Raw genomic sequence first — 19,094 nt, forward strand, 5'->3', positions numbered from 1 at the left:
TAGCCGCAGGAGATTCCGAGTTGAGTTGTAGCCGCAGGAGATTCCGAGTTAAGACGTAGGCGCAGTAGATTTCGAGTTGAGTCGTAGCCGCAGGAGATTCCGAGTTAAGACGTAGCCGCAGGAGATTCCGAGTTGAGTCGTAGCCGCAGGAGATTCCGCGTTAAGACGTAGGCGCAGTAGATTCCGAGTTGAGTCGTAGCCGCAGTAGATTCCGAGTTAAGACGTAGCCGCAGTAGATTCCGAGTTGAGTCGTAGCCGCAGTAGATTTCGAGTTGAGTCGTAGCCGCAGTAGATTCCGAGTTGAGTCGTAGCCGCAGTAGATTCCGAGTTGAGTCGTAGCCGCATGAGATTCCGAGTTAAGACGTAGCCGCAGTAGATTCCGAGTTGAGTCGTAGCCGCAAGAGATTCCGAGTTAAGACGTAGGCGCAGTAGATTCCGAGTTGAGTCGTAGCCGCAGTACATTCCGAGTTAAGACGTAGCCGCAGTAGATTCTGAGTTGAGTCGTAGCCGCAGTAGATTTCGAGTTGAGTCGTAGCCGCAGTAGATTCCGAGTTGAGTCGTAGCCGCAGTAGATTCTGAGTTGAGTCGTAGCCGCAGGTGATTCCGAGTTGAGACGTAGCCGCAGTAGATTCCGAGTTGAGTCGTAGCCGCAGGAGATTCCGAGTGGAGTCGTAGCCGCAGGAGATTCCGAGTTGAGTCGTAGCCGCAGTAGATTCCGAGTTGAGTCGTAGCCGCAGTAGATTCCGAGTTAAGACGTAGCCGCAGGAGATTCCGAGTTGAGTCGTAGCCGCAGTAGATTTCGAGTTGAGTCGTAGCCGCAGTAGATTCCGAGTTGAGTCGTAGCCGCAGTAGAATCCGAGTTGAGTCGTAGCCGCAGTAGAATCCGAGTTAAGACGTAGCCGCAGTAGATTCCGAGTTGAGTCGTAGCCGCAGTTGATTCCTAGTTGAGTCGTAGCCGCAGTAGATTCCGAGTTGAGTCGTAGCCGCAGGAGATTCCGAGTTGAGTCGTAGCCGCAGGAGATTCCGAGTTGAGTCGTAGCCGCAGGAGATTCCGAGTTAAGACGTAGGCGCAGTAGATTCCGAGTTGAGTCGTAGCCGCAGGAGATTCCGAGTTAAGACGTAGCCGCAGTAGATTCCGAGTTGAGTCGTAGCCGCAGGAGATTCCGAGTTAAGACGTAGCCACAGTAGATTCCGAGTTGAGTCGTAGCCGCAGGAGATTCCGAGTTAAGACGTAGGCGCAGTAGATTCCGAGTTGAGTCGTAGCCGCAGGAAATTCCGAGTTAAGACGTAGCCGCAGGAGATTCCGAGTTGAGTCGTAGCCGCAGGAGATTCCGCGTTAATACGTAGGCGCAGTAGATTTCGAGTTGAGTCGTAGCCGCAGGAGATTCCGAGTTGAGTTGTAGCCGCAGGAGATTCCGAGTTAAGACGTAGCCGCAGTAGATTCCGAGTTGAGTCGTAGCCGCAGGAGATTCCGAGTTAAGACATAGCTGCAGTAGATTCCGAGTTGAGACGTAGCCGCAGGAAATTCCGAGTTGAGTCGTAGCCGCAGGAGATTCCGAGTTGAGTCGTAGCCGCAGGAGATTCCGAGTTGAGTCGTAGCCGCAGTAGATTCCGAGTTGAGTCGTAGCCGCAGTTGATTCTGAGTTGAGTCGTAGCCGCAGTAGATTCCGAGTTAAGACTTAGCCGCAGTAGATTCCGAGTTGAGTCGTAGCCGCAGTTGATTCCGAGTTGAGTCGTAGCTGCTGTAGATTCCGAGTTGAGTCGTAGCCGCAGGAGATTCCGAGTTGAGTCGTAGCCGCAGGTGATTCCGAGTTAAGACGTAGCCGCAGTAGATTCCGAGTTGAGTCGTAGCCGCAGGAGATTCCGAGTTGAGTCGTAGCCGCAGGAGATTCCGAGTTGAGTCGTAGCCGCAGTTGATTCCGAGTTGAGTCGTAGCTGCAGTAGATTTTGAGTTGAGTCGTAGCCGCAGGAGATTCCGAGTTGAGTCGTAGCCGCAGTAGATTCCGAGTTAAGACGTAGCCGCAGTAGATTCTGAGTTGAGTCGTAGCCGCAGAAGATTCCGAGTTAAGACGTAGCCACAGTAGATTCCGAGTTGAGTCGTAGCCGCAGGAGATTCCGAGTTAAGACGTAGGCGCAGTAGATTCCGAGTTGAGTCGTAGCCGCAGGAGATTCCGAGTTAAGACGTAGCCGCAGGAGATTCCGAGTTGAGTCGTAGCCGCAGGAGATTCCGCGTTAAGACGTAGGCGCAGTAGATTCCGAGTTGAGTCGTAGCCGCAGTAGATTCCGAGTTAAGACGTAGCCGCAGTAGATTCCGAGTTGAGTCGTAGCCGCAGTAGATTTCGAGTTGAGTCGTAGCCGCAGTAGATTCCGAGTTGAGTCGTAGCCGCAGTAGATTCCGAGTTGAGTCGTAGCCGCATGAGATTCCGAGTTAAGACGTAGCCGCAGTAGATTCCGAGTTGAGTCGTAGCCGCAAGAGATTCCGAGTTAAGACGTAGGCGCAGTAGATTCCGAGTTGAGTCGTAGCCGCAGTACATTCCGAGTTAAGACGTAGCAGCAGTAGATTCTGAGTTGAGTCGTAGCCGCAGTAGATTTCGAGTTGAGTCGTAGCCGCAGTAGATTCCGAGTTGAGTCGTAGCCGCAGTAGATTCCGAGTTGAGTCGTAGCCGCAGGTGATTCCGAGTTGAGACGTAGCCGCAGTAGATTCCGAGTTGAGTCGTAGCCGCAGGAGATTCCGAGTTGAGTCGTAGCCGCAGGAGATTCCGAGTTGAGTCGTAGCCGCAGTAGATTCCGAGTTGAGTCGTAGCCGCAGTAGATTCCGAGTTAAGACGTAGCCGCAGGAGATTCCGAGTTGAGTCGTAGCCGCAGGAGATACCGAGTTGAGTCGTAGCCGCAGTAGATACCGAGTTAAGACGTAGGCGCAGTAGATTCCGAGTTGAGTCGTAGCCGCAGGAGATTCCGAGTTAAGACGTAGCCGCAGTAGATTCCGAGTTGAGTCGTAGCCGCAGGAGATTCCGAGTGGAGACGTAGCCGCAGGAGATTCCGAGTTAAGACGTAGCCGCAGTAGATTACGAGTTGAGTCCTAGCCTCAGGAGATTCCGAGTTAAGACGTAGCCGCAGTAGATTCCGAGTTGAGTCCTAGCCGCAGGAGATTCCGAGTTAAGACGTAGCCGCAGTAGATTCCGAGTTGAGTCGTAGCCGCAGGAGATTCCGAGTTAAGACATAGCTGCAGGAGATTCCGAGTTGAGTCGTAGCCGCAGGAGATTCCGAGTTGAGTCGTAGCCGCAGAAGATTCCGAGTTGAGTCGTAGCCGCAGTAGAATCCGAGTTGAGTCGTAGCCGCAGTAGAATCCGAGTTAAGACGTAGCCGCAGTAGATTCCGAGTTGAGTCGTAGCCGCAGTTGATTCCTAGTTGAGTCGTAGCCGCAGTAGATTCCGAGTTGAGTCGTAGCCGCAGTAGATTCCGAGTTGAGTCGTAGCCACAGGATATTCCGAGTTGAGTCGTAGCCGCAGGAGATTCCGAGTTAAGACGTAGGCGCAGTAGATTCCGAGTTGAGTCGTAGCCGCAGGAGATTCCGAGTTAAGACGTAGCCGCAGTAGATTCCGAGTTGAGTCGTAGCCGCAGGAGATTCCGAGTTAAGACGTAGCCACAGTAGATTCCGAGTTGAGTCGTAGCCGCAGGAGATTCCGAGTTAAGACGTAGGCGCAGTAGATTCCGAGTTGAGTCGTAGCCGCAGGAAATTCCGAGTTAAGACGTAGCCGCAGGAGATTCCGAGTTGAGTCGTAGCCGCAGGAGATTCCGCGTTAAGACGTAGGCGCAGTAGATTTCGAGTTGAGTCGTAGCCGCAGGAGATTCCGAGTTGAGTTGTAGCCGCAGGAGATTCCGAGTTAAGACGTAGGCGCAGTAGATTTCGAGTTGAGTCGTAGCCGCAGGAGATTCCGAGTTAAGACGTAGCCGCAGGAGATTCCGAGTTGAGTTGTAGCCGCAGGAGATTCCGCGTTAAGACGTAGGCGCAGTAGATTCCGAGTTGAGTCGTAGCCGCAGTAGATTCCGAGTTAAGACGTAGCCGCAGTAGATTCCGAGTTGAGTCGTAGCCGCAGTAGATTTCGAGTTGAGTCGTAGCCGCAGTAGATTCCGAGTTGAGTCGTAGCCGCATGAGATTCCGAGTTAAGACGTAGCCGCAGTAGATTCCGAGTTGAGTCGTAGCCGCAAGAGATTCCGAGTTAAGACGTAGGCGCAGTAGATTCCGAGTTGAGTCGTAGCCGCAGTACATTCCGAGTTAAGACGTAGCCGCAGTAGATTCTGAGTTGAGTCGTAGCCGCAGTAGATTTCGAGTTGAGTCGTAGCCGCAGTAGATTCCGAGTTGAGTCGTAGCCGCAGTAGATTCCGAGTTGAGTCGTAGCCGCAGGTGATTCCGAGTTGAGACGTAGCCGCAGTAGATTCCGAGTTGAGTCGTAGCCGCAGGAGATTCCGAGTTGAGTCGTAGCCGCAGGAGATTCCGAGTTGAGTCGTAGCCGCAGTAGATTCCGAGTTGAGTCGTAGCCGCAGTAGATTCCGAGTTAAGACGTAGCCGCAGGAGATTCCGAGTTGAGTCGTAGCCGCAGGAGATACCGAGTTGAGTCCTAGCCGCAGTAGATACCGAGTTAAGACGTAGGCGCAGTAGATTCCGAGTTGAGTCGTAGCCGCAGGAGATTCCGAGTTAAGACGTAGCCGCAGTAGATTCCGAGTTGAGTCGTAGCCGCAGGAGATTCCGAGTTAAGACGTAGCCGCAGTAGATTCCGAGTTGAGTCGTAGCCGCAGGAGATTCCGAGTTAAGACGTAGCCACAGTAGATTCCGAGTTGAGTCGTAGCCGCAGGAGATTCCGAGTTAAGACGTAGGCGCAGTAGATTCCGAGTTGAGTCGTAGCCGCAGGAAATTCCGAGTTAAGACGTAGCCGCAGGAGATTCCGAGTTGAGTCGTAGCCGCAGGAGATTCCGCGTTAAGACGTAGGCGCAGTAGATTTCGAGTTGAGTCGTAGCCGCAGGAGATTCCGAGTTGAGTTGTAGCCGCAGGAGATTCCGAGTTAAGACGTAGGCGCAGTAGATTTCGAGTTGAGTCGTAGCCGCAGGAGATTCCGAGTTAAGACGTAGCCGCAGGAGATTCCGAGTTGAGTCGTAGCCGCAGGAGATTCCGCGTTAAGACGTAGGCGCAGTAGATTCCGAGTTGAGTCGTAGCCGCAGTAGATTCCGAGTTAAGACGTAGCCGCAGTAGATTCCGAGTTGAGTCGTAGCCGCAGTAGATTTCGAGTTGAGTCGTAGCCGCAGTAGATTCCGAGTTGAGTCGTAGCCATTGTAGATTCCGAGTTGAGTCGTAGCCGCATGAGATTCCGAGTTAAGACGTAGCCGCAGTAGATTCCGAGTTGAGTCGTAGCCGCAAGAGATTCCGAGTTAAGACGTAGGCGCAGTAGATTCCGAGTTGAGTCGTAGCCGCAGTACATTCCGAGTTAAGACGTAGCCGCAGTAGATTCTGAGTTGAGTCGTAGCCGCAGTAGATTTCGAGTTGAGTCGTAGCCGCAGTAGATTCCGAGTTGAGTCGTAGCCGCAGTAGATTCCGAGTTGAGTCGTAGCCGCAGGTGATTCCGAGTTGAGACGTAGCCGCAGTAGATTCCGAGTTGAGTCGTAGCCGCAGGAGATTCCGAGTTGAGTCGTAGCCGCAGTAGATTCCGAGTTGAGTCGTAGCCGCAGTAGATTCCGAGTTAAGACGTAGCCGCAGGAGATTCCGAGTTGAGTCGTAGCCGCAGGAGATACCGAGTTGAGTCGTAGCCGCAGTAGATACCGAGTTAAGACGTAGGCGCAGTAGATTCCGAGTTGAGTCGTAGCCGCAGGAGATTCCGAGTTAAGACGTAGCCGCAGTAGATTCCGAGTTGAGTCGTAGCCGCAGGAGATTCCGAGTGGAGACGTAGCCGCAGGAGATTCCGAGTTAAGACGTAGCCGCAGTAGATTACGAGTTGAGTCCTAGCCTCAGGAGATTCCGAGTTAAGACGTAGCCGCAGTAGATTCCGAGTTGAGTCCTAGCCGCAGGAGATTCCGAGTTAAGACGTAGCCGCAGTAGATTCCGAGTTGAGTCGTAGCCGCAGGAGATTCCGAGTTAAGACATAGCTGCAGGAGATTCCGAGTTGAGTCGTAGCCGCAGGAGATTCCGAGTTGAGTCGTAGCCGCAGAAGATTCCGAGTTGAGTCGTAGCCGCAGTAGAATCCGAGTTGAGTCGTAGCCGCAGTAGAATCCGAGTTAAGACGTAGCCGCAGTAGATTCCGAGTTGAGTCGTAGCCGCAGTTGATTCCTAGTTGAGTCGTAGCCGCAGTAGATTCCGAGTTGAGTCGTAGCCGCAGGAGATTCCGAGTTGAGTCGTAGCCACAGGAGATTCCGAGTTGAGTCGTAGCCGCAGGAGATTCCGAGTTAAGACGTAGGCGCAGTAGATTCCGAGTTGAGTCGTAGCCACAGGAGATTCAGAGTTAAGACTTAGCCGCAGTAGATTCCGAGTTGAGTCGTAGCCGCAGGAGATTCCGAGTTAAGACGTAGCCACAGTAGATTCCGAGTTGAGTCGTAGCCGCAGGAGATTCCGAGTTAAGACGTAGGCGCAGTAGATTCCGAGTTGAGTCGTAGCCGCAGGAAATTCCGAGTTAAGACGTAGCCGCAGGAGATTCCGAGTTGAGTCGTAGCCGCAGGAGATTCCGCGTTAAGACGTAGGCGCAGTAGATTTCGAGTTGAGTCGTAGCCGCAGGAGATTCCGAGTTGAGTTGTAGCCGCAGGAGATTCCGAGTTAAGACGTAGCCGCAGTAGATTCCGAGTTGAGTCGTAGCCGCAGGAGATTCCGAGTTAAGACATAGCTGCAGGAGATTCCGAGTTGAGACGTAGCCGCAGGAAATTCCGAGTTGAGTCGTAGCCGCAGGAGATTCCGAGTTGAGTCGTAGCCGCAGGAGATTCCGAGTTGAGTCGTAGCCGCAGTAGATTCCGAGTTGAGTCGTAGCCGCAGTTGATTCTGAGTTGAGTCGTAGCCGCAGTAGATTCCGAGTTAAGACTTAGCCGCAGTAGATTCCGAGTTGAGTCGTAGCCGCAGTTGATTCCGAGTTGAGTCGTAGCTGCAGTAGATTCCGAGTTGAGTCGTAGCCGCAGGAGATTCCGAGTTGAGTCGTAGCCGCAGTAGTTCCGAGTTGAGTCGTAGCCGCAGGAGATTACGAGTTAAGACGTAGCCGCAGTAGATTCCGTGTTGAGTCGTAGCCGCAGGAAATTTCGAGTTGAGTCGTAGCCGCAGGAGATTCCGAGTTGAGTCGTAGCCGCAGTTGATTCCGAGTTGAGTCGTAGCCGCAGTAGATTCCGAGTTGAGTCGTAGCCGCAGGAGATTCCGAGTTGAGTCGTAGCCGCAGGTGATTCCGAGTTAAGACGTAGCCGCAGTAGATTCCGAGATGAGTCGTAGCCACAGGAGATTCCGAGTTGAGTTGTAGCCGCAGGAGATTCCGAGTTGAGTCGTAGCCGCAGTAGATTCCGAGTTGAGTCGTAGCCGCAGGAGATTCCGAGTTGATTCGTAGCCGCAGGAGATTCCGAGTTAAGACGTAGGCGCAGTAGATTCCGAGTTGAGTCGTAGCCGCAGGAGATTCCGAGTTAAGACGTAGCCGCAGTAGATTCCGAGTTGAGTCGTAGCCGCAGGAGATACCGAGTTAAGACGTAGCCACAGTAGATTCCGAGTTGAGTCGTAGCCGCAGGAGATTCCGAGTTAAGACGTAGGCGCAGTAGATTCCGAGTTGAGTCGTAGCCGCAGGAGATTCCGAGTTAAGACGTAGCCGCAGGAGATTCCGAGTTAAGACGTAGGCGCAGTAGATTTCGAGTTGAGTCGTAACCGCAGGAGATTCCGAGTTGAGTGGTAGCCGCAGGAGATTCCGAGTTAAGACGTAGCCGCAGTAGATTCCTAGTTGAGTCGTAGCCGCAGGAGATTCCGAGTTAAGACATAGCTGCAGTAGATTCCGAGTTGAGTCGTAGCCGCAGGAAATTTCGAGTTGAGTCGTAGCCGCAGGAGATTCCGAGTTGAGTCGTAGCCGCAGTAGATTCCGAGTTGAGTCGTAGCCGCAGTTGATTCCGAGTTGAGTCGTAGCCGCAGTAGATTCCGAGTTAAGACGTAGCCGCAGTAGATTCCGAGTTGAGTCGTAGCCGCAGTTGATTCCGAGTTGAGTCGTAGCCGCAGTAGATTCCGAGTTGAGTCGTAGCCGCAGTAGATTCCGAGTTGAGTCGTAGCCGCAGGAGATTCCGAGTTAAGACGTAGCCGCAGTAGATTCAGAGTTGAGTAGTAGCCGCAGGAGATTCCGAGTTGAGTCGTAGCCGCAGGAGATTCCGATTTCAGTCGTAGCTGCAGGAGATTCCGAGTTGAGTTGTAGCCGCAGTAGATTCCGAGTTAAGACGTAGCCGCAGGAGATTCCGAGTTGAGTCGTAGCCGCAGTAGATACCGAGTTAAGACGTAGGCGCTGTAGTTCCGAGTTGAGTCGTAGCCGCAGGAGATTCCGAGTTAAGACGTAGCCGCAGTAGATTCCGAGTTGAGTCGTAGCCGCAGGAGATTCCGAGTGGAGTCGTAGCCGCAGGAGATTCCGAGTTAAGACGTAGGCGCAGTAGATTCCGAGTTGAGTCGTAGCCGCAGGAAATTCCGAGTTAAGACGTAGCCGCAGGAGATTCCGAGTTGAGTCGTAGCCGCAGGAGATTCCGCGTTAAGACGTAGGCGCAGTAGATTTCGAGTTGAGTCGTAGCCGCAGGAGATTCCGAGTTGAGTTGTAGCCGCAGGAGATTCCGAGTTAAGACGTAGGCGCAGTAGATTTCGAGTTGAGTCGTAGCCGCAGGAGATTCCGAGTTAAGACGTAGCCGCAGGAGATTCCGAGTTGAGTTGTAGCCGCAGGAGATTCCGCGTTAAGACGTAGGCGCAGTAGATTCCGAGTTGAGTCGTAGCCGCAGTAGATTCCGAGTTAAGACGTAGCCGCAGTAGATTCCGAGTTGAGTCGTAGCCGCAGTAGATTTCGAGTTGAGTCGTAGCCGCAGTAGATTCCGAGTTGAGTCGTAGCCGCAGTAGATTCCGAGTTGAGTCGTAGCCGCATGAGATTCCGAGTTAAGACGTAGCCGCAGTAGATTCCGAGTTGAGTCGTAGCCGCAGGAGATTCCGAGTTAAGACGTAGGCGCAGTAGATTCCGAGTTGAGTCGTAGCCGCAGTACATTCCGAGTTAAGACGTAGCCGCAGTAGATTCTGAGTTGAGTCGTAGCCGCAGTAGATTTCGAGTTGAGTCGTAGCCGCAGTAGATTCCGAGTTGAGTCGTAGCCGCAGTAGATTCCGAGTTGAGTCGTAGCCGCAGGTGATTCCGAGTTGAGACGTAGCCGCAGTAGATTCCGAGTTGAGTCGTAGCCGCAGGAGATTCCGAGTTGAGTCGTAGCCGCAGGAGATTCCGAGTTGAGTCGTAGCCGCAGTAGATTCCGAGTTAAGACGTAGCCGCAGTAGATTCCGAGTTGAGTCGTAGCCGCAGTAGATTTCGAGTTGAGTCGTAGCCGCAGTAGATTCCGAGTTGAGTCGTAGCCGCAGTAGATTCCGAGTTGAGTCGTAGCCGCATGAGATTCCGAGTTAAGACGTAGCCGCAGTAGATTCCGAGTTGAGTCGTAGCCGCAAGAGATTCCGAGTTAAGACGTAGGCGCAGTAGATTCCGAGTTGAGTCGTAGCCGCAGTACATTCCGAGTTAAGACGTAGCCGCAGTAGATTCTGAGTTGAGTCGTAGCCGCAGTAGATTTCGAGTTGAGTCGTAGCCGCAGTAGATTCCGAGTTGAGTCGTAGCCGCAGTAGATTCCGAGTTGAGTCGTAGCCGCAGGTGATTCCGAGTTGAGACGTAGCCGCAGTAGATTCCGAGTTGAGTCGTAGCCGCAGGAGATTCCGAGTTGAGTCGTAGCCGCAGGAGATTCCGAGTTGAGTCGTAGCCGCAGTAGATTCCGAGTTGAGTCGTAGCCGCAGTAGATTCCGAGTTAAGACGTAGCCGCAGGTGATTCCGAGTTGAGACGTAGCCGCAGTAGATTCCGAGTTGAGTCGTAGCCGCAGGAGATTCCGAGTTGAGTCGTAGCCGCAGGAGATTCCGAGTTGAGTCGTAGCCGCAGGAGATTCCGAGTTAAGACGTAGCCGCAGTAGATTCCGAGTTGAGTCGTAGCCGCAGGAGATTCCGAGTGGAGACGTAGCCGCAGGAGATTCCGAGTTAAGACGTAGCCGCAGTAGATTACGAGTTGAGTCCTAGCCTCAGGAGATTCCGAGTTAAGACGTAGCCGCAGTAGATTCCGAGTTGAGTCCTAGCCGCAGGAGATTCCGAGTTAAGACGTAGCCGCAGTAGATTCCGAGTTGAGTCGTAGCCGCAGGAGATTCCGAGTTAAGACATAGCTGCAGGAGATTCCGAGTTGAGTCGTAGCCGCAGGAGATTCCGAGTTGAGTCGTAGCCGCAGAAGATTCCGAGTTGAGTCGTAGCCGCAGTAGAATCCGAGTTGAGTCGTAGCCGCAGTAGAATCCGAGTTAAGACGTAGCCGCAGTAGATTCCGAGTTGAGTCGTAGCCGCAGTTGATTCCTAGTTGAGTCGTAGCCGCAGTAGATTCCGAGTTGAGTCGTAGCCGCAGGAGATTCCGAGTTGAGTCGTAGCCACAGGAGATTCCGAGTTGAGTCGTAGCCGCAGGAGATTCCGAGTTAAGACGTAGGCGCAGTAGATTCCGAGTTGAGTCGTAGCCACAGGAGATTCCGAGTTAAGACGTAGCCGCAGTAGATTCCGAGTTGAGTCGTAGCCGCAGGAGATTCCGAGTTAAGACGTAGCCACAGTAGATTCCGAGTTGAGTCGTAGCCGCAGGAGATTCCGAGTTAAGACGTAGGCGCAGTAGATTCCGAGTTGAGTCGTAGCCGCAGGAAATTCCGAGTTAAGACGTAGCCGCAGGAGATTCCGAGTTGAGTCGTAGCCGCAGGAGATTCCGCGTTAAGACGTAGGCGCAGTAGATTTCGAGTTGAGTCGTAGCCGCAGGAGATTCCGAGTTGAGTTGTAGCCGCAGGAGATTCCGAGTTAAGACGTAGCCGCAGTAGATTCCGAGTTGAGTCGTAGCCGCAGGAGATTCCGAGTTGAGTCGTAGCCGCAGGTGATTCCGAGTTAAGACGTAGCCGCAGGAAATTCCGAGTTGAGTCGTAGCCGCAGGAGATTCCGAGTTGAGTCGTAGCCGCAGGAGATTCCGAGTTGAGTCGTAGCCGCAGTAGATTCCGAGTTGAGTCGTAGCCGCAGTTGATTCTGAGTTGAGTCGTAGCCGCAGTAGATTCCGAGTTAAGACTTAGCCGCAGTAGATTCCGAGTTGAGTCGTAGCCGCAGTTGATTCCGAGTTGAGTCGTAGCTGCAGTAGATTCCGAGTTGAGTCGTAGCCGCAGGAGATTCCGAGTTGAGTCGTAGCCGCAGGTGATTCCGAGTTAAGACGTAGCCGCAGTAGATTCCGAGTTGAGTCGTAGCCGCAGGAGATTCCGAGTTGAGTCGTAGCCGCAGGAGATTCCGAGTTGAGTCGTAGCCGCAGTTGATTCCGAGTTGAGTCGTAGCTGCAGTAGATTCCGAGTTGAGTCGTAGCCGCAGGAGATTCCGAGTTGAGTCGTAGCCGCAGGTGATTCCGAGTTAAGACGTAGCCGCAGTAGATTCCGAGTTGAGTCGTAGCCGCAGGAGATTCCGAGTTGAGTCGTAGCCGCAGGAGATTCCGAGTTGAGTCGTAGCTGCAGTAGATTCCGAGTTGAGTCGTAGCCGCAGGAGATTCCGAGTTGAGTCGTAGCCGCAGGTGATTCCGAGTTAAGACGTAGCCGCAGTAGATTCCGAGTTGAGTCGTAGCCGCAGGAGATTCCGAGTTGAGTCGTAGCCGCAGGAGATTCCGAGTTGAGTCGTAGCCGCAGTTGATTCCGAGTTGAGTCGTAGCTGCAGTAGATTCCGAGTTGAGTCGTAGCCGCAGGAGATTCCGAGTTGAGTCGTAGCCGCAGGTGATTCCGAGTTAAGACGTAGCCGCAGTAGATTCCGAGTTGAGTCGTAGCCGCAGGAGATTCCGAGTTAAGACGTAGCCGCAGGAGATTCCGAGTTGAGTCGTAGCCGCAGGAGATTCCGAGTTGAGTCGTAGCCGCAGGAGATTCCGAGTTGAGTCGTAGCCGCAGGAGATTCCGAGTTAAGACGTAGCCGCAGTAGATTCCGAGTTGAGTCGTAGCCGCAGGAGATTCCGAGTGGAGACGTAGCCGCAGGAGATTCCGAGTTAAGACGTAGCCGCAGTAGATTACGAGTTGAGTCCTAGCCTCAGGAGATTCCGAGTTAAGACGTAGCCGCAGTAGATTCCGAGTTGAGTCCTAGCCGCAGGAGATTCCGAGTTAAGACGTAGCCGCAGTAGATTCCGAGTTGAGTCGTAGCGGCAGGAGATTCCGAGTTAAGACATAGCTGCAGGAGATTCCGAGTTGAGTCGTAGCCGCAGGAGATTCCGAGTTGAGTCGTAGCCGCAGAAGATTCCGAGTTGAGTCGTAGCCGCAGTAGAATCCGAGTTGAGTCGTAGCCGCAGTAGAATCCGAGTTAAGACGTAGCCGCAGTAGATTCCGAGTTGAGTCGTAGCCGCAGTTGATTCCTAGTTGAGTCGTAGCCGCAGTAGATTCCGAGTTGAGTCGTAGCCGCAGGAGATTCCGAGTTGAGTCGTAGCCACAGGAGATTCCGAGTTGAGTCGTAGCCGCAGGAGATTCCGAGTTAAGACGTAGGCGCAGTAGATTCCGAGTTGAGTCGTAGCCACAGGAGATTCCGAGTTAAGACGTAGCCGCAGTAGATTCCGAGTTGAGTCGTAGCCGCAGGAGATTCCGAGTTAAGACGTAGCCACAGTAGATTCCGAGTTGAGTCGTAGCCGCAGGAGATTCCGAGTTAAGACGTAGGCGCAGTAGATTCCGAGTTGAGTCGTAGCCGCAGGAAATTCCGAGTTGAGTCGTAGCCGCAGTAGATTACGAGTTGAGTCCTAGCCTCAGGAGATTCCGAGTTAAGACGTAGCCGCAGTAGATTCCGAGTTGAGTCCTAGCCGCAGGAGATTCCGAGTTAAGACGTAGCCGCAGTAGATTCCGAGTTGAGTCGTAGCCGCAGGAGATTCCGAGTTAAGACATAGCTGCAGGAGATTTCGAGTTGAGTCGTAACCGCAGGAGATTCCGAGTTGAGTGGTAGCCGCAGGAGATTCCGAGTTAAGACGTAGCCGCAGTAGATTCCTAGTTGAGTCGTAGCCGCAGGAGATTCCGAGTTAAGACATAGCTGCAGTAGATTCCGAGTTGAGTCGTAGCCGCAGGAAATTTCGAGTTGAGTCGTAGCCGCAGGAGATTCCGAGTTGAGTCGTAGCCGCAGTAGATTCCGAGTTGAGTCGTAGCCGCAGTTGATTCCGAGTTGAGTCGTAGCCGCAGTAGATTCCGAGTTAAGACGTAGCCGCAGTAGATTCCGAGTTGAGTCGTAGCCGCAGTTGATTCCGAGTTGAGTCGTAGCCGCAGTAGATTCCGAGTTGAGTCGTAGCCGCAGTAGATTCCGAGTTGAGTCGTAGCCGCAGGAGATTCCGAGTTAAGACGTAGCCGCAGTAGATTCAGAGTTGAGTAGTAGCCGCAGGAGATTCCGAGTTGAGTCGTAGCCGCAGGAGATTCCGATTTCAGTCGTAGCTGCAGGAGATTCCGAGTTGAGTGGTAGCCGCAGTAGATTCCGAGTTAAGACGTAGCCGCAGGAGATTCCGAGTTGAGTCGTAGCCGCAGTAGATACCGAGTTAAGACGTAGGCGCTGTAGTTCCGAGTTGAGTCGTAGCCGCAGGAGATTCCGAGTTAAGACGTAGCCGCAGTAGATTCCGAGTTGAGTCGTAGCCGCAGGAGATTCCGAGTGGAGTCGTAGCCGCAGGAGATTCCGAGTTAAGACGTAGGCGCAATAGATTCCGAGTTGAGTCGTAGCCGCAGGAGATTCCGAGTTAAGACGTAGCCGCAGTAGATCCGAGTTGAGTCGTAGCCGCAGGAGATTCCGAGTTAAGACGTAGCCGCAGTAGATTCCGAGTTGAGTCGTAGCCGCAGGAGATACCGAGTTAAGACGTAGCCACAGTAGATTCCGAGTTGAGTCGTAGCCGCAGGAGATTCCGAGTTAAGACGTAGGCGCAGTAGATTCCGAGTTGAGTCGTAGCCGCAGGAGATTCCGAGTTAAGACGTAGCCGCAGGAGATTCCGAGTTGAGTCGTAGCCGCAGGAGATTCCGAGTTAAGACGTAGGCGCAGTAGATTTCGAGTTGAGTCGTAACCGCAGGAGATTCCGAGTTGAGTGGTAGCCGCAGGAGATTCGGAGTAAAGACGTAGCCGCAGTAGATTCCGAGTTGAGTCGTAGCCGCAGGAGATTCCGAGTTAAGACATAGCTGCAGTAGATTCCGAGTTGAGTCGTAGCCGCAGGAAATTCCGAGTTGAGTCGTAGCCGCAGGAGATTCCGAGTTGAGTCGTAGCCGCAGTAGATTCCGAGTTGAGTCGTAGCCGCAGTTGATTCCGAGTTGAGTCGTAGCCGCAGTAGATTCCGAGTTAAGACGTAGCCGCAGTAGATTCCGAGTTGAGTCGTAGCCGCAGTTGATTCCGAGTTGAGTCGTAGCCGCAGTAGATTCCGAGTTGAGTCGTAGCCGCAGGAGATTCCGAGTTGAGTCGTAGCTGCAGGTGATTCCGAGTTAAGACGTAGCCGCAGTAGATTCCGAGTTGAGTCGTAGCCGCAGGAGATTCCGAGTTGAGTCGTAGCTGCAGTAGATTCCGAGTTGAGTCGTAGCCGCAGGAGATTCCGATTTCAGTCGTAGCTGCAGGAGATTCCGAGTTGAGTGGTAGCCGCAGTAGATTCCGAGTTAAGACGTAGCCGCAGGAGATTCCGAGTTGAGTCGTAGCCGCAGTAGATACCGAGTTAAGACGTAGGCGCTGTAGTTCCGATTTGAGTCGTAGCCGCAGGAGATTCCGAGTTAAGACGTAGCCGCAGTAGATTCCGAGTTGAGTCGTAGCCGCAGGAGATTCCGAGTGGAGTCGTAGCCGCAGGAGATTCCGAGTTAAGACGTAGGCGCAGTAGATTCCGAGTTGAGTCGTAGCCGCAGGAGATTCCGAGTTAAGACGTAGCCGCAGTAGATCCGAGTTGAGTCGTAGCCGCAGGAGATTCCGAGTTAAGACGTAGCCGCAGTAGATTCCGAGTTGAGTCGTAGCCGCAGGAGATTCCGAGTTAAGACATAGCTGCAGTAGATTCCGAGTTGAGTCGTAGCCGCAGGAGATTCCGAGTTGAGTCGTAGCCGAAGTAGATTCCGAGTTGAGTCGTAGCCGCAGTAGATTCCGAGTTGAGTCGTAGCCGCAGTAGATTCTGAGTTAAGACGTAGCTGCAGTAGATTCCGAGTTGAGTCGTAGCCGCAGTTGATTCCGAGTTGAGTCGTAGCCGCAGTGGATTCCGAGTTGAGTCGTAGCCGCAGGAGATTCCGAGTTGAGTCGTAGCCGCAGGTGATTCCGAGTTAATACGTAGCCGCAGTAGATTCCGAGTTGAGTCGTAGCCGCAGTTGATTCCGAGTTGAGTCGTAGCCGCTGTAGATTCCGAGTTGAGTCGTAGCCTCAGTAGATTCCGAGTTGAGTCGTAGCCGCAGGAGATTCCGAGTTGAGTCGTAGCTGCAGTAGATTCCGAGTTGAGTCGTAGCCGCAGGAGATTCCGATTTCAGTCGTAGCTGCAGGAGATTCCGAGTTGAGTGGTAGCCGCAGTAGATTCCGAGTTAAGACGTAGCCGCAGGAGATTCCGAGTTGAGTCGTAGCCGCAGTAGATACCGAGTTAAGACGTAGGCGCTGTAGTTCCGATTTGAGTCGTAGCCGCAGGAGATTCCGAGTTAAGACGTAGCCGCAGTAGATTCCGAGTTGAGTCGTAGCCGCAGGAGATTCCGAGTGGAGTCGTAGCCGCAGGAGATTCCGAGTTAAGACGTAGGCGCAGTAGATTCCGAGTTGAGTCGTAGCCGCAGGAGATTCCGAGTTAAGACGTAGCCGCAGTAGATCCGAGTTGAGTCGTAGCCGCAGGAGATTCCGAGTTAAGACGTAGCCGCAGTAGATTCCGAGTTGAGTCGTAGCCGCAGGAGATTCCGAGTTAAGACATAGCTGCAGTAGATTCCGAGTTGAGTCGTAGCCGCAGGAGATTCCGAGTTGAGTCGTAGCCGAAGTAGATTCCGAGTTGAGTCGTAGCCGCAGTAGATTCCGAGTTGAGTCGTAGCCGCAGTAGATTCTGAGTTAAGACGTAGCTGCAGTAGATTCCGAGTTGAGTCGTAGCCGCAGTTGATTCCGAGTTGAGTCGTAGCCGCAGTAGATTCCGAGTTGAGTCGTAGCCGCAGGAGATTCCGAGTTGAGTCGTAGCCGCAGGTGATTCCGAGTTAATACGTAGCCGCAGTAGATTCCGAGTTGAGTCGTAGCCGCAGTTGATTCCGAGTTGAGTCGTAGCCGCTGTAGATTCCGAGTTGAGTCGTAGCCTCAGTAGATTCCGAGTTGAGTCGTAGCCGCAGGAGATTCCGAGTTGAGTCGTAGCCGCAGGTGATTCCGAGTTAATATAGTTGCCGCAGTAGATTCCGTGTTGAGTCGTAGCCGCAGTAAAGTCCGAGTTGAGTCGTAGCCGCAGGTGATTCCGAGTTAAGACGTAGCCGCAGAAGATTCCGAGTTGAGTCGTAGCCGCAGGAGATTCCGAGTTGAGTCGTAGCTGCAGTAGATTCCGAGTTACCACGTAGCCGCAGGAGATTCCGAGTTGAGTTGTAGCCGCAGAAGATTCCGAGTTAAGACATAGGCGCAGTAGATTCCGAGTTGAGTCGTAGCCGCAGGAGATTCCGAGTTGAGTCGTAGCCGCAGGTGATTCCGAGTTAAGACGTAGCCGCAGTAGATTCCGAGATGAGTCGTAGCCGCAGGAGATTCCGAGTTGAGTCGTAGCCGCAGTAGATTCCGAGTTGAGTCGTAGCCGCAGGAGATTCCGAGTTGAGTCGTAGCTGCAGGTGATTCCGAGTTAAGACGTAGCCGCAGTAGATTCCGAGTTGAGTCGTAGCCGCAGGAGATTCCGAGTTGAGTCGTAGCTGCAGTAGATTCCGAGTTGAGTCGTAGCCGCAGGAGATTCCGATTTCAGTCGTAGCTGCAGGAGATTCCGAGTTGAGTGGTAGCCGCAGTAGATTCCGAGTTGAGACGTAGCCGCAGTAGATTCCGAGTTGAGTCGTAGCCGCAGGAGATTCCGAGTTAAGACGTAGCCGCAGTAGATTCCGAGTTGAGTCGTAGCCGCAGGAGATTCCGAGTGGAGTCGTAGCCGCAGGAGATTCCGAGTTAAGACGTAGCCGCAGTAGATCCGAGTTGAGTCGTAGCCGCAGGAGATTCCGAGTTGAGTCGTAGCTGCAGTAGATTCCGAGTTGAGTCGTAGCCGCAGTTGATTCCGAGTTGAGTCGTAGCCGCAGTAGATTCCGAGTTGAGTCGTAGCCGCAGGAGATTCCGAGTTGAGTCGTAGCCGCAGGTGATTCCGAGTTGAGTCGTAGCCTCAGTAGATTCCGAGTTGAGTCGTAGCCGCAGGAGATTCCGAGTTGAGTCGTAGCCGCAGGTGATTCCGAGTTAAGATAGTTGCCGCAGTAGATTCCGAGTTGAGTCGTAGCCGCAGTAAAGTCCGAGTTGAGTCGTAGCCGCAGGTGATTCCGAGTTAAGACGTAGCCGCAGAAGATTCCGAGTTGAGTCGTAGCCGCAGGAGATTCCGAGTTGAGTCGTAGCTGCAGTAGATTCCGAGTTACCACGTAGCCGCAGGAGATTCCGAGTTGAGTTGTAGCCGCAGGAGATTCCGAGTTAAGACATAGGCGCAGTAGATTCCGAGTTGAGTCGTAGCCGCAGGAGATTCCGAGTTGAGTCGTAGCCGCAGGTGATTCCGAGTTAAGACGTAGCCGCAGTAGATTCCGAGATGAGTCGTAGCCGCAGTTGATTCCGAGTTGAGTCGTAGCTGCAGTAGATTCCGAGTTGAGTCGTAGCCGCAGGAGATTCCGAGTTGAATCGTAGCTGCAGGTGATTCCGAGTTAAGACGTAGCCACAGTAGATTCCGAGTTGAGTCGTAGCCGCAGGAGATTCCGAGTTGAGTCGTAGCCGCAGGAGATTCCGAGTTGAGTCGTAGCCGCAGGAGATTCCGAGTTAAGACGTAGGCGCAGTAGATTCCGAGTTGAGTCGTAGCCGCAGGAGATTCCGAGTTAAGACGTAGCCGCAGTAGATCCGAGTTGAGTCGTAGCCGCAGGAGATTCCGAGTTAAGACGTAGCCGCAGTAGATTCCGAGTTGAGTCGTAGCCGCAGGAGATTCCGAGTTAAGACATAGCTGCAGTAGATTCCGAGTTGAGTCGTAGCCGCAGGAGATTCCGAGTTGAGTCGTAGCCGAAGTAGATTCCGAGTTGAGTCGTAGCCGCAGTAGATTCCGAGTTGAGTCGTAGCCGCAGTAGATTCTGAGTTAAGACGTAGCTGCAGTAGATTCCGAGTTGAGTCGTAGCCGCAGTTGATTCCGAGTTGAGTCGTAGCCGCAGTAGATTCCGAGTTGAGTCATAGCCGCAGGAGATTCCGAGTTGAGTCGTAGCCGCAGGTGATTCCGAGTTAATACGTAGCCGCAGTAGATTCCGAGTTGAGTCGTTGCCGCAGTAGATTCCGAGTTGAGTCGTAGCCGCTGTAGATTCCGAGTTGAGTCGTAGCCTCAGTAGATTCCGAGTTGAGTCGTAGCCGCAGGAGATTCCGAGTTGAGTCGTAGCCGCAGGTGATTCCGAGTTAAGATAGTTGCCGCAGTAGATTCCGAGTTGAGTCGTAGCCGCAGTAAAGTCCGAGTTGAGTCGTAGCCGCAGGTGATTCCGAGTTAAGACGTAGCCGCAGAAGATTCCGAGTTGAGTCGTAGCCGCAGGAGATTCCGAGTTGAGTCGTAGCTGCAGTAGATTCCGAGTTACCACGTAGCCGCAGGAGATTCCGAGTTGAGTTGTAGCCGCAGGAGATTCCGAGTTAAGACATAGGCGCAGTAGATTCCGAGTTGAGTCGTAGCCGCAGGAGATTCCGAGTTGAGTCGTAGCC

The sequence above is a fragment of the Coturnix japonica genome, chromosome 35 (assembly GCF_054131305.1).
Source record: "Coturnix japonica strain WE chromosome 35, WE-NBRP24, whole genome shotgun sequence".
Taxonomy (NCBI): domain Eukaryota; kingdom Metazoa; phylum Chordata; class Aves; order Galliformes; family Phasianidae; genus Coturnix; species Coturnix japonica.